Source organism: Balaenoptera ricei, chromosome X, assembly GCF_028023285.1.
Source record: "Balaenoptera ricei isolate mBalRic1 chromosome X, mBalRic1.hap2, whole genome shotgun sequence".
Lineage (NCBI taxonomy): Eukaryota > Metazoa > Chordata > Mammalia > Artiodactyla > Balaenopteridae > Balaenoptera > Balaenoptera ricei.
Window position 1 is genome coordinate 29,523,810 of NC_082660.1, and position 14,115 is coordinate 29,537,924.

Here is a 14,115-nt window from a genome sequence, read left to right on the forward strand (position 1 = left end):
TCAGATTAGAAAACTACAGTCATAAGAGGTTAAGAAACTTGCTTAAGGCACAAGCTAACAAATGGTGGATGTGAGATTTGAACCCTGGTCTGTCTGATGCATATCCTGCATACTTATTTACTATACTATAGGTTATACTAATTTAAGTATGATACAAATATACAAGATTTTATTTGATGAATCACGGGGTTTAGAACCAGAATAAAGTAGTTTTGATTAATGTGTAATTTTAGTTTAAATCAGGGTTTGTCAACCTCAGCACTACTGACATTTTGGTTTGGGTAATTATTTGTTGCAGGCAGCTGCCCGGTGTATTGTGGGATATTTTACAGCACCCTTGGTTACTATTCACAAGATGCCAGTGGCACTTCCTCCTTCCCCGGATGTGCCAACCAAAAATCTCTTCAGACATGGATGAATTCCCCTGGAGAATAAATCACCACTAATTGAGAACCACTGAATTATTGAATGTGTGAATGAACAAATGAAAGAATGTCTATCTACTCATGGTCTACATTTCCAGTATACATGAAATAGTATGATTTCATATGAACACCTTTCTTTCCTTTTTCCTTTTTCTTGTATGGAGCACTGTTTGCAACGCCAGATGTTTACGTATTTTTTTTCAGATGCACTACTATGCACACTATGACTCTTAAACCACATTTGAATGAGGTTCTGATGAACTCTAAACATAATCGCATGTTTCCCTTCCAGCTGAATTGTTCCTAAAAACATTGCTTTAAATAACCCAAAGGGATTAAGGAACACAGTGGATTCTTCAGAATAGAGAGACATATATAACAAAGTAATTTTTCCAGGTCTCTGCATCATCTTTTTCTTGCTTTGTACATTCACCTTGGCTAATGGTATTTGCATTATTTCTAACCGATATGGCACAACCCTAAATTATCACCCATATGGTAAATGGACACAGTCCTTAAAAAAGTAAGTATTATTAAACACTAGAAGTTTCTTTTTAAAATATAAAACAGCAGTTAGGGAAATTTTCATTGAAAGCAAAGAGCAATTCAATTCTGACTTCATGATTGACATACACTTCAAAAAAAATTAAAGATGCTTTGTTTTTACTGTTAAGTGTTATACCAAAATGATAGTCATTATATAAAACAACTCTTTCTAAATTCTTCAATAACTTGTAAACTCAAAGAATCAAATGAGTTGCTGAATTAAGCTTGTATTTAAAAAAAACAGCAACAAAAACATCTGAGAGTTCTCTTCTAAATAGTTTTTCCTTAAACATGTATAGAAAACAAAGCAAACATGAAGGTTTCTGAAAAGAAGGAAAATAACACATGATGGACTGAAGCCCCTTCTTTGGTTCACACAACATGTTAGCTTTCATCTTGGGTCCTAGGTCTTCAACTACTCTGCCGTACTTAGTTTTTATACTCTTGCAACTTTCTATGATTTCTACCATTCCAGCAAGGTGAGCATATTTCATTGGTCTCCTGTAAGGTCAATGATAAGGTTTTGGGTAAGGAACTATGGACCTGTATTTTAGATTCATATAACTTCTAGAATCCAGAATATACAGAGAACTCGTATCATCTGTAAGAGAAACCAAACAATCTAATAGAAAAATGGGCCAAGAATGTGAAGAGTCAACTCATGGATAGAAAAATCTGAATGGCCAAGAAACATGAAAAACTGTTCAACCACCAATATGCAAATTAATGTAATACATTCATACCATTTCCTGTTGCTGTGGAAAGCAATTTACGATATATAATAAAGATATGAATATTCTGATGAGCCAGCAATTCTACTTCTAGGTATTGTCACCTGGTTTATGAGGAGACCTACAAAGAATGTTCTTTCAGCACTGCTCACATTAGTGAAAAATTGGAAACAACCTAATGATTACTCATATGGAATCTCATAACCCTATTGATTGTTTTGTTCCTATTCAAATCAGAAATACTTTTTAACAGATTACTTCTCTATCCTAAAGGCACTTTAAATCAGTGTTCTTATTTTATATGGTGTCCAAAATTCTATTTAACTTAGTCATAAGTTAAACTTAATGTTTCTATTCATAACTGACTCATTGAAGATATTAAAGACAATAAAAGAATAATGCTGTCTCTAATAAATCTGACTTCAGCTATAATGTCATACGCATGATATAATCTCAGATAACATTTGTTTAGTTTTGAGTGAAGCATAGGAATGTATATGTATGTGTGCCTAATTTTGTATTTGTGTTATCTCTCCAATTATATAAATCACTAATACCTATTACTATGCTAATACTAGACGATATATTGTAATCAATGTTACCATGAATTATTAATTTTGTGTTTCTTATCATCTACTACAAATAATGTAAAAGACAGAGATGCTTATCTATCCATATTTTCTCTACCTGCTATTCACAAAAGTTCTCTCAGAAAGTCCTGAAAATTAAAAGTATGCACACATGGCTTTGTAATTTCATGGGTCAATAAGTAGAATTTTAGTTATATCCTATACTTTCTTGTGAGTGCTTCCATATTTTGCCTTTTGAACGCTTGAGAGAATTATTAATTTCAAGAAAATCAATTTCATTTGAATGACTAGCATGTTATATAATCAGTTATTATTATAAATGCATCTTGAGTTTTTTAATCTTAAAATTAAAACTATTATTAAAATAGTCCAAGTTAAATAATTATGGCTGCTTTTATTAACTATACACATTGTGCCTTCTTATGATGAGTAATTGCTAAATATTCATTATTTCCAGAGGAAGCAATGAAGTATTCAGAAATTGGAAGCTGCGGCATCAGAAGTATTGGGCATGCAAACTCTCAGTTTCTAATATATATTGTTTTGAAACTACAGAGCAAATTAAATGCATTTACACTGGGTGATAATTTAAGTAGTTAATTTACAACTAAGGTGTTTCTTTTTCAAAATATGTATATCAGATATATATTGAAGTATTTGGTATCCTCCATAATATGTGTAACTCCATACATAATATATACACATATTTCTTTTCCAACACGTAAATGAATATGTCTAGTTATAATAATGCTACTTCTTGAAGGACAGCCAGGAAAAATGAGAGCAATACATGAAAAGGAGAACAGCAGATAGGTGGTAATTTGGAAGTATTTGGAATATGAAGGTGATTGCTAAGTCATGTATAACTGACTAAAGAATGTAGTAACATCAGCTAATTTTGTCTCTTAGATAAAAGGAGTACTTTTAATATACAACCTAGAATTGTATTTGTTAATTAGATTTATAATTTATACCTATTCTCAATGACACAGAAATTAATATAATAAGTGAAATCTCAGGATACAGAACTGTATATTCAAGAGGAAATATTGCCATGGCATTCCTTAAAGCACTATTTTTAGAATGCTATAGAATTTCATTAGAGGTATTCATCTTTAAATTAATTTCCATCAATCATTTCAGTAGCTTTTTAAACTCTTAAATATGAGTGGAAGTTTAAATTGGTATAAGTTTATGAGATGGCAAATGAACAGTAAAATAGCTTTACTTAAAATAAGTATTTCTTAAAGTGTTCTCGTTAGTGTTAAATTAGATTTAACACTAATTAGATCGTTAGATTTTTCTGTGTATTTGTCTTTTTCCTCCCCTTTTAAAATAAACTCACAAAGATTATGGCCATAGCTTCTCTTGCTTTTGTTTTCCCCCACAGCACATGATACAATATTCTATCTGTAAACACCAAGTCCACACCCTCCCCCCTCAAAAAAGTATAATGAGTGGCTTTACGTTGCTGTAACTTCTTGGCAGTCATCCTTACCCATAACGATAGTCATACTTGCTTTTAGAGGTGTCATAATTACGTATTTAGAATTTTAAGTATTCTTCTGTGGTAACTCACAGATTTAAGGATTCCTTTAGCAACCAATAGAGTTAAATAAGCAGAGCGTGGCATTTCCTGATGAAAATACAAGTTTCCAGCCATGAAGTCAGTAGGGTAGACACACTCACCAGGCATACAAGGGGCACTGGTACAGAGACCGGAGGGTCAAGGAGAGTACAGAGACCGGCATTGAGGACTGTAGGTCATGTATGCCATGTAATTTTCTCTCACCTGTCAATCCACGTGTCATCTTAGAGAGGAGCAGGGGGAGGGTAAAGGAATCTGAAAGACTGGTGATTTATCCAAGTGATACCAACTCATATAAAGAGACTGGTAAATTTGTTTCAGAGTGAGATCCTTTTTTCTCACTACACAACATGGGGGAAGCTTATGCAGGTCAGTGAGGAATAAATAAAGAAGTTGCATCTGTGTGAGTCAGTATCTGACCCCCAAGACATATCTATACGTCTCCTCCTGCATATTTATTATATTTATGACTATGTGCTTACTTAAGAATCCATCATGATGTTTCTCAAAGTGTAGTTCCCAGACCAGTGGCATCAGTATCACCAAGGAACTGCATCTGACAAAGATTCTCAGGTTAGTCCGCCTACATTAAAGTTTGAGAAACATGGCTCTACATGGTGTATACTAGAATTGGGAATGGGTGTTAAGCCTAGAATTTTAATTCATTTCTATACTTATGGATATAACATTTATCTTTCAGTGATACAGCTTTATGAATAAACACCTTCATGGATATAGCTTTTTTTAAAAAAAATATTCATTTATTTATTTTTGGCTGCATTGGGTCTTTGTTGCTGCGCGCGGGCTTTCTCTAGTTGCAGCGAGCGGGGGCTACTCTTTGTTGTGGTGCGCGGGCTTCTCATTGCGGTGGCTTCTCTTGTTGCAGAGCACGGGCTCTAGGCACGTGGGCTTCTGTAGTTGCAGCACACGGGCTCAGTAGTTGTGGCTCGTGGGCTCTAGAGCGTAGGCTCAATAATTGTGGCGCACGGGCTTAGTTGCTCCATGGCATGTGGGATCTTCCCGGACCAGGGCTCGAACCCGTGTCCCCTGCCCTGGCAGGAGGATTCTTAACCATTGCGCCACCAGGGAAGTCCGATATAGCTTTTTTGAGACAGAGAAGCAAGAAAGACGGTTGTATTTTTTTTTAAGCTATGATCAGAAGAATGGTACTTTTTGAGTACTGCAAAAGGCAAGTGCACAGCATTTCTGAAAGTATCTGAAAACCCAGCCTGTTATTTTCTACAAACACTCACTGCCACCAAAGGTGGTAACTTGCAAGTTCAAAACCTTCCTCATTTAACATCCATTGTTTCCACTCTGCATTCTGTCTGCCAATCAAAGCCATCCCTTGGGCAATATAGTTGGTAAACCAGGTGGTTCACTCATTCACTTAAACAGAAGTTGTTTGAAAACTATTAGAAGTGTTCCCATATTTCTCCTTCACACATACTGAGAAAGGGATGGTATCCGTGTGCAGGGAAGAGCTTTCTTTTGAGGGAAATTAAAAAACTAATGCTAACACTGTTTCAAATGTTCTCACATAACCTACTCCAATGTATCATTATGTAAACTTGCTCTTAACGGAGAATGGAAGACTGGTAAGTAAAAAATTAAAACTGTAGTGCAATAAAAGCATGATTTTAACAAAGCTTAAAAATGGTTGAGGGTGACTAAATGGCTTTTAAAGGTATATTTGACCAATAGAATGATCAAGGAAAGGATAGGTCTGCTTTTGGAGGAGATGGTATAATATTAGTGAATGGAAAATAGAAGTGGGAACCCTTGAATTCCTATTGGGTTTGTTTCTGTATGTCAAGAGGGATGATATTCTGACTGCAAAGAATAAAACAAACAGCAATGAGAGGGAACTGGTGTCCAAGGTGGGTAAAGAGATTAGAAAGTCCCCAGCTGCTCAGAATTGACTCTCTTGATCTAGATGAACTACATCTCAGGACACTAATGAGACCAGCAAGTCAAACGGCAAACCACGATGGGTGATCTGGAAGATTGGAAAAGTGCAGTTTTTATTTTCTAGAGGAAAAATAAGGTGTGGGAATAAAATTTTAAGCTTCTAAATAGTTATTTAAGACTTGGTTAGAAAATGCAACGCAGGAAGAACCTACAAGCCTTCTTCGGTTAATGAAATATTTTGAAAGAATGGGAGGCAGTTGACACAAGTGCTTTAAAAAGACAAACCCTGTCATAGCCATTACGTATAGTTAGACTGATACACAGAGAAGGCAAATATTTACACACCGGTTCCAAATTTTTTGAGAAAATTAAACCTGCACTTACTCTATAATTTGTCATCACGTTGAGATTCTGTACAGGATTGTTTGCCAAAAAGGGCAAAGACCCATTCCTATGCAATTCAAAGGTTTGTTTTAATATTTTCAGGTTCTAACCTCTAGACTAGAATCTATTTGCCATAAGGAACATTCATTAAAATCCTTGTTAAAGAAACATGTTCTTTTTTTTTTTTTACTTCAAGTTGTAAACTGTATTTGTCTTAATAAGAAAAAGACCAATAACCTATAGGGAAAAAAATTGGAAATGAATGTAACAAACAGTGCACAGAAAAGGAAATTACAAATGACTCTGAAACATTTTGTGATTCTGAAAAAAGTTCATCCTCACTCAAAAGAACGCAAATTAAAATGACAATGAGATGTCATTTTTTCTTGCTTAGCAAAGATCAAAAAGGTTGATGACAACGAGTTGGCAAAGGTGTCTGGGAAAAAACTCCTTCATATTACTGATGGGAGCGCTCTATGAAGAGCAATTTGGCCATGTTTACTAAAATAACAAATGCCCTTTTGACCTAGTCATTTTACTGCTAGGAACTCAACCTATGGGGATACTTGCAATGTGAGAAATGACATGAGCATAAAGTTATACATTGTCATATTGTTGCAGGAGCAAAACTTGAAAACCAACTAAATGTTCATTAATTGGAACGTTGGTCAAATGAGTTGTGGTACATCCTTAGAATACAATAGTATTCAACTGCAAAAATGAGAACATTCTTAAAGAGCTAATATGGAAAATAACTGTCAGTATATATCATTAAGTGGGAAAAAACACTATTCAGAAACAGTGTTTATAGTATCCTACCAACTGTTTGGTTTTTTGTGCGTGTGTCTTTCTTTTTTAAAGAAGACAGGAAAAGGAAAGAATATATACACAAACACACACTCACGTCCTATCCTTGGAGTGCTATTGAAGAAACTGATAACCTTGGCAACTATGGGGAGAGAAACTGAGTGGCTGAAAGATGGAGATTCAAGGGAGGATTTGAATTTTGTACCACAAGAAAGTATTATTTTTTCCATAAAGAAAATGATTTACTCTTTTAAAGTTTGTCTTGAAGGATGAATTCATTTTCAACCTTATAATAAATAACCCAGTATGAACTTACTGACAGAGTACTAAGTCATTTTGTATAAAAGGACCATGCAGATTCTCTCAAAATTAGAAACAAAAATGAAATATGTAAACAAAAATAACAGTTTTACAAAATACTTACCCATACCACATGCAATAAATACAATACGATAATGTGATTATATTCTATTGTGCCACACACTACCTTGTTTATTATGTTGATTTCATGACTTAGCAATGGGCCACCAGCAATAGTTTGAAATACAGTTCTTTAAATTATCTCCTCCTCTTCATCCCTACTACCAAAGTCCTCGTCCAGGACCATGGTGCTTCTCAACTACCTCAATCATCTCCTGTCTGCGCTTCCTTTTTTGGTCGGACACTCCTCAAATTTGAGAGTTTGCCAGTCACCTCTCTTTAATAGCTCCCACGTGTCTCGAAGATAATGTCTAAGCTCCTTAGTGGCATACAAGCCTCACCCAAACTGGGCTTACAACATCGTTGTATTTATTTTTCTTCCCATACTTCATGCCATTAATCACTTCATATCTTGGTTCTTATTGCCCCTTCTCTCTGGAACCCTTTTCCTTTCCCCCACACACATTTCACTTTATCAATTCCTACTCATCTTTTAAAGATCCAGTTCAGACATTACATCCTCCAGGAGGCTGTCTTGGGACCAGAGCTTCCCAAACTTTAGTAAGTGAAAGCATCTTTTGGAGGGCTTGTTAAAACAGTTTCTTGATCTTCACTCACATCTGTTTTGATTCAAGAGGTCTATGGAGAGGCCCAAGGATTTACATTTCTAATAAGCTTCTAGGTGCTGCTGTTGCTGGTCTAGGGAACCACACTTTGTAGCTGTGCTCTAAATAATACCCCCACTGGGTTAGGTATCATTCTTCTGGGCTATCACAACATCCTATAAGTGTACTCACTACACTGCATTGTAAATGCTTCTGCATTGATTGCATTTAGTACACTGAGGTATATTTATATACCAACTGATCTCTAAGCAAATTGAGAATGAGGGCCACCTTAACATAGGAGGACACTGTAGTTAATCAATAAATGGTTAGTTAGCTGAATGAAAATTTCATTAGCTTAGTCTCATGTTTTTCTTTCCTTAGAGAGGCTGATCAGGGATATAGGAAAATAAAGTTCATGTGCATTTCAGCAATATATTTGATAAAATCTCCAAATGACCATTTTTGGACAAAATGGGGCAATATGAACTGGGTAGGAAATAAAACAATTAGAGTTTGGTAACTAACTGAACAATTGCCAAAGGAAATTGACGGTTGAATTGATGACAAAGTAGAGGGAGGTTTCTACTGATGTGTTGAAGGGCTCTGTCTTAGGATTCAATCTAGTTGAGAAATTTGTTTTCACAATGTAGATGAAGTTACAGAAGGCCACGGACTGTGGTAAGATAAACTTGGTGGAAGAAAAAAAAAAAGATAAACTTGGTGGTGTTTTGACAGTTTAACAAGTGTCCAGCCAGGGTCTATGTTGCCCTTCTCCCCTTCTCACAGAATGTCAACCTCTCCTAGAGTGGCAATCTTCAAACTGGGGTGTGCCCCTGGAGGGATACTAAGACTTTCCTAGGGATATATGGGCATAGATGGTGTTCGTGGAAGCAGTTTCCAGATTCTCAGCTTCTACAAGGAATTTGTCTGGGTTTGTTCCTGTGGTACACACATCATTCCAATTATCATTCCTACTTTTTAGTTAATGACAGTCCTCCAACTTTACAAACTGATGTATCTCAATAGTGTATTTTACCTAAGACACATTTATGCCAAATCGAAACAGAATTCAAAATATTAATGACTGAAATTCTCCTTTAATCAAGGTACCATCATGCACTTACTCAGCCATCTCATTCATAGATTCACTTCCAAAAATCTACTGGGTATGTTTAATAATTATTTATCAAAAGGTACATATATTTAGGCAATTTGGTCATTACTAGGTATCTTTATTATTAATGATTGTAGCTATAACTCAATCTAAAGGATTTAAAAAAATACTGAGAACCTTATAGTCACAGAAAATTGTTTTAAAAATTGAATTTAAAACCACATGGGTGTATTTGTCATATAGAAGTATGACAGATTGGTTAATAAAAGACTTCATAGCATAAATATGTATTACATTAGGATACAACTCTTTGGGGAAGTGGACTGGAAATATGATTTAAAGAAGAAAGAGGACTGATATGAAACTTCTAATTATTAATGATGAACTTGTTTTGTGTATTTTTTTTTTAAAGTGGGTGATGGTAGATATCATATTGCTATGGTATTTGGATTCCACTGGATCCATTCAAAAGAGTAATGTAACACTTTTTAAGTGTCAATATGTACAATATGCCAAGGGAGGAAATGGATGTCAACTTTAAAACGTGCTAGCAGATACTCAGTTTTCTAAGCTATTTTTAGAGGTTTATAAGCAGAATAGTCTGAATACCACTGTAATAGAGGTCCGGTTGGAGCCCTCCTCCTTGCCTTGGCAGGGAGGTTTGACCTCCTCCCCTCCCTTATAAGGAAGAGAACAGTAAAAGCCACACCTGCTTCTTCTTGGCCAATAAATTGTTAGTCTTACTTGAATTCTCCGTTCCAGAAATTCTCAATTCAAGAAACTCTTCAAGTTTATATTCTTCTCCTTATACAGGCAATTTGGTTTGGTGAATGATGAAACTCTCATGACTATCTGCAGTCTTTTTTGGAGTGGTTTTCTGGTAGCAACTTGCTGATTTCTTTTGAAAGAGGGGGTATTTTGCAAGCCTGATTTTTCTTTTTAAGGGCTCTTGTCAAAATTCCAGCTACAAAAGGAGAGTTCCCATTCACTGTCTTTTTTCTATTGCCTTAGGAAAATGTGTTCCCACCTCAGTGTTACCTTAATCCAATAGTGTCCCAGGGAAATTGGCTCGTGTTTTTCATTTTTTTAATGAACAGGAAAGTCAGGTTAAAAAGGGTAACTGAGTTAAACAATGTCATAAAGCCAATAAGTGTCCGAGCTGGGATTCGAACTTGGGTCTTTTGTTTCTCTCCCCATTATCATGCTATTTCAACTCAGCAATGGATTTTGGAGTTGAGTAGAGGGGGTGGAAAGTAAGAGCAAGAATTCTGATTGCCCAGTGTTCAAAGAGAAAAGTTGATGCCTAATTTCACTCAAATATGGTACCCACAAACCTCAACAATCTTCAAGAGTTTATCAGAGTCAGAATTATACTCTTGCCCAGAACCAACCTAAGCTCAGAGGAGTTTTACATTTTCAAAAAACCTCTGTCTAGCTGCATAGTGAATGAGAATATTGTGTCTTTCTGTCAAATAGCTTTCACCCACTGTTTTTCAATACACATTCCATAGAAATATTTTCATACCTAAGAAAGAGGATTAGAGGATTATTAGGCTAAGAGGTCAGTGTCCTCTTCCCTGTTTCTCACCTTCCCAACACCAGTCCTTAAAAAATAAAAGTAAACTAAATCAGATATATTATTCAATTTAACGTGAGCTAGTACACGTCTATCTAAGGGAGTAACTACTTGAACTTGAATTATCTCACTCCAAACAATGAACTAGATGACATTAACGTCTGAGATCTCATTCGGTTGAGCTTCAGTTCTTTGGTACTTAGAGTAGTCTTTCTCTGTAGAGATCTTGTTTGGGTTTTCTTTCTTTGTTGCCATTACTGTGGTTCCTCCCTTCTCCAGGGGAAATTCTCAGTCTTCTGATTCTCCTTCTCTGAAGACTACTACTACGGAGCTGTCCGCTTCTCTCCTTGTTGGCGTGATTTTACCAAAGATAATCTGGAATTTTCAATTGGCCTCTTTAGGAAACTTAGGATCCCCCTAAACTGGCTCATCTAAGACCTCTCCCTTCCCATCATCTCCACTATTCTGTTCTCCTTTTACCACCTTCAATCTTCCCTTCAGCTCCCTTGAATTGTCCATCCCTCTGTCCACCCCTGTCAGGCTTTTCACTTGCCACTCCATCTCCCCAACTCCCTACAGTCACTTAAGCTTTATGCTCCCTGCCCCCACAGGCGGCTCTCAAGGGATGTAGGAACCCCAAAAGTAACTACCTGAAGTTGAAAAGTCTACTTAGAAACAAACTAGATATTTGATACACTCAGATGGGCTCTGGAGACACCCAGATAGCCCCTTGGCATAACTTCAGTCACTCGCCCAAATTTTAGTCCACAGCTCCCACAAGATTACATATTAAGTCCAAAGAAAATCTTAAAAAGTCTCCTCCCACAATTACTGGTTGGAAGGTTTAGCCCTCCTATTGATCAGGTAACCTCACTTTATTTTCATAACATTTGCTAGTCTGCTACAAAATGCTAGTATGTGACAGTTCAAATTTATTTGCTTCCTGGTTTTCTCTGTAAAATAAAATGTACTAATGGTTAAAAACTATTAATCAGTATACATAAATAAAATCTCTAGAAACAACAATGTCCAAGATAAACAACTTTGTATGCATTGTATGCCAGGTATGTAGCATGCGTTTTTGTTAAGCAAGAAGGGAGTAATGTCCTAAGGTAAAATGACTGGTTGTTCCAGAAGGAAGAAGAGAAGAAATGTAGGACAAAATCTGAACAGACACAGAAAGTTGTAGTTTTGTGGAAAAGGAATTTTATGTTATGTGGTCAAAGCTGGCTATGATTGGATGGATATATCTTTAAAGCTTTTAAAAGATGATTTTTAGTATCAACAGTATACTAATGCAAAAGTAGAATTTAATCTTCTCTTTATTAAAATGACAAAGTTTTCTTGGATTATTAGTCTGTTCCTAATAAGAGATTGTAAAAGGTTTTTCTTTACCTTTTGAGTAATCCACCTAGGCAACAATGATTCTGTGTCTTATGAGAATAATTTCCGGTGCTTTGTGTAGATTTTATCATGTCCTTGGTTATTTAAGAGAATCGAGGCATCGCACTTTTGAAAGAGCCAAAGTCTTGTACAACCATATCACCTCCTATATTTATTTCTGAAATCTTTTATTGTCACTTTGGTTAAATAGGTAGTCAAGCATCGTTTCAGTGACCCATGATCCTATTTCACCAAGTATTCAAACCTTTTCACATATTTGACAACCTTTGATATTTTGCCTTCCACAAATCAAATCCTAAATGAAATCTTGATCTCAAGCTGCCTTGAAAATCTCAAAGGATTTGTTCTCTCACCTTCTAAAAATAGATTAAGAATAATTAGGTTTATGTGATATGCTGAGTTGCATGTAATGTATCCCTAGGTTATATTTGTATGGGTCAAATGTTATTAATATAAATATTTCAGTACTTATATGAAGTTCCTAGAAATTTGTTAATGCCCTTGCTGTTCATGGCATAACCTGGTGCTGCTCTGCCTAATATTAGACAATGACAGTATAATGTTATCAGTAGTAACTTCAGTTATTACATTAAAATGGTGTGTGCCACAAAAATAACAACATTCCCTTGTCAAATGAACTTTCATCAGATCTTTAACCATGATTATTTGAAGCCTTTTGTCATTTACAGATATCTGTTGTTTTATTTGGAGGCTTCCCAGAAAGTGCTTCTTGTCAGTTACAGGCCAGAATGCTTATCTTCAAGAAAAAGGGACTATCTCCTAAACTCTTGGAAAGGACTACACCAGGTATTCTAGGGCACAGGCTTCTGAGAGCTTTGTTTAAATAACTTTGTGACCATACCACTGGACTGACTCAGGATTTCCAGAACTCTAGTGGAGAAGCTAATGGGTTTTAGGAAACTGCTAACCTGAGATCAAGTAAAACAATAATCAATTACATAGAACTGAATGAACTGATGAAGGATGATTTGATTAGGGTTTTTTTGGGAATATGGTTGATGCTTTAATGTTCCATTTTCTTAACATTAAGAACTCCTTTTTCTTTTTACTTACGCTATCTATAACTCATAGTAATTTAGTAGATTACATTTCTGTGGAGAGAAATGAAACATTTATCTTTTCTCCCTGCCTGATTCCTCCAGAACTCAGAAACTCTTATCAAGTATTCTTATTTTCAGGGCAATATATTTATTTGCATAGGTTCAGTAAGAATCTGTCCTTTATGTAACAGGACATAATTGAGAAAATTGATTATATAACCAAGGCTTTGACTGGAATGTCATATTTAAGAATGATGTGCATAGAATCAGATATGACCAGACAGTTTTAGAAAACCACAGTTAATTTTATGGAGACAATACTTACAAAGCCCTCTTGGGAAAACTGGCCTAGTACCTGGCTTACAGGATGCCCAGCCTTACAGGTGAATAAGGAAGGTCACTTCCTGGCAGGCCCAGGAAAACTTAGGATATTTTAAGGACTTCAAGAATAGAAGAATTCACCCAAATCTATAGGCATGTCAGGTAAAATCTGATTTCAAGTTCTTGGCTTGGCTTCTTAATCTCATGAGGCTTTTAAAAGTCAAAACTGAAATTCATTATGAAAATTTTCAGCAAAACAAACTTTAAAAGGCCTATGTGGTAAATTATTATTCCTGCTGCATCTGTGTAAATAAAGAGCTCAGCCTTATTTTGTAAACAAGAATAATCTTACTTTGAGTATCTTTGATCAAATGGGAGGTTACTGTATGGAAAATTTTTATGTTTCAATAGAAAACTATAGCATACCTTTGTGGGTTATCAGATTCTGGTCATGTTCATTGCCTTTGAGCTATTTTACTTTTCTTTGTGGAGTACATGGTTTTGTTACCTACCCGTAAATTGGACTGGATCCTGTTGTCTTACAGCTATTACCAGATTTTCAATTATTCTCATTTCCTTCAATATCTGGCCACAGCTCTCCAAATTAATGTTTCCAATTTTTCTCCCAC

General features: G+C 35.6%; 1 protein-coding gene across 6 annotated transcripts in view; it reads right to left on the reverse strand.

The window, feature by feature from the left end:
- Window positions 1-14,115, reverse strand: part of DMD (dystrophin) — a 2,476,968-nt gene that overhangs the window by 750,778 nt on the left and 1,712,075 nt on the right. The gene's annotated exons all lie outside the window — the stretch shown is intronic.